Source organism: Acipenser ruthenus, chromosome 21 (assembly GCF_902713425.1).
Source record: "Acipenser ruthenus chromosome 21, fAciRut3.2 maternal haplotype, whole genome shotgun sequence".
Classification (NCBI taxonomy): Eukaryota; Metazoa; Chordata; class Actinopteri; order Acipenseriformes; family Acipenseridae; genus Acipenser; species Acipenser ruthenus.
Window position 1 is genome coordinate 11,780,575 of NC_081209.1, and position 1,178 is coordinate 11,781,752.

Consider the following 1,178-nt stretch of genomic DNA (forward strand, 5'->3'; position numbering starts at 1 on the left):
CAGAAATAATACAGCTACGTTTGGGGGGGGGGGGGGGGGGGCAGGAGAACAGAAAAGAGGTTATTATGGGGAATCTGTTGCAATACATTTGAATTGGGCAGCAGTGTGGAGTAGTGGTTAGGGCTCTGGACTCTTGACCGGAGGGTTGTGGGTTTAATCCCAGGTGGAGGACACTGCTGCTGTACAAGCAAGGTACTTTACCTAGATTGCTCTAGTAAAAACCCAACTTTTTAAATGGGTAATTGTATGTAAAAATAATGTGATATCTTGTAACAATTGTAAGTCACCCTGGATAAGGGCGTCTGCTAAGAAATAAATAATAATATGTTTTTATTCGGGTATATAACACGTTTTTGAAACTAGGGTGTAGAAACATTGTAAACAGTTATAATAAAAACCTCCAGAGTTAGTTACTTACAAATGTCTTTGGATTTAGACCACATGTGAGTCTGTATTAAATCATATAGAGAGGAGAGCCATTGCCATACCTCGTGCCCTCGCATTTTCATTGATTACTATTATTATATTTAATCAGTTTGAGATTCAGGGTTATATTTCTTCTGTATACAACTTAAACATTGTTCGATGTTTATTCATTCATGCATCAGTTTAACTAATGTATAAAATACACGCGCTCTGATTAATGCGGTATTGTATAGGAAGTTTTTGAAACCCTTCCTACCAAAAACAGATTCATTTTCAAGAATATATCATTTTAATAATAGCTTTAATGTGCATATTCAACAAAGTCAGTAAATGAGTAAGAAATAATAATTTTAAAAGCATTGCAGCAGAAATGGAACGTGTATTTATGTATTTATTTGTATGGATGTATCTATAATTTTTAATATTTAATTCATCAAGGGAAAAACAGTTACTTAGTGACCAGTGGCCTGCTGCTACAGAAGCAAATCACTTTTATCCCGTTGCTTTATTTTTTGGGGTTTTTTTGTTCTTGTTTTTTAAGATTGCATTGTAGGTTGTATTCTTTTCTTTATTAGGCTACCCAAAAGTCTAGAATACTTGGGTCAAATCGAATGTATCGGGTGCGTAGGTTCCCAGCACGTTTTATATTACATGACACTCGTCCACTGGAACGTTATTTTATTTTTGTAGCCGATTCACAAAGCCGAGGTTCCAGTATCAGTGCTGTGCTGCTGCTGTAAATGTTAAGGATT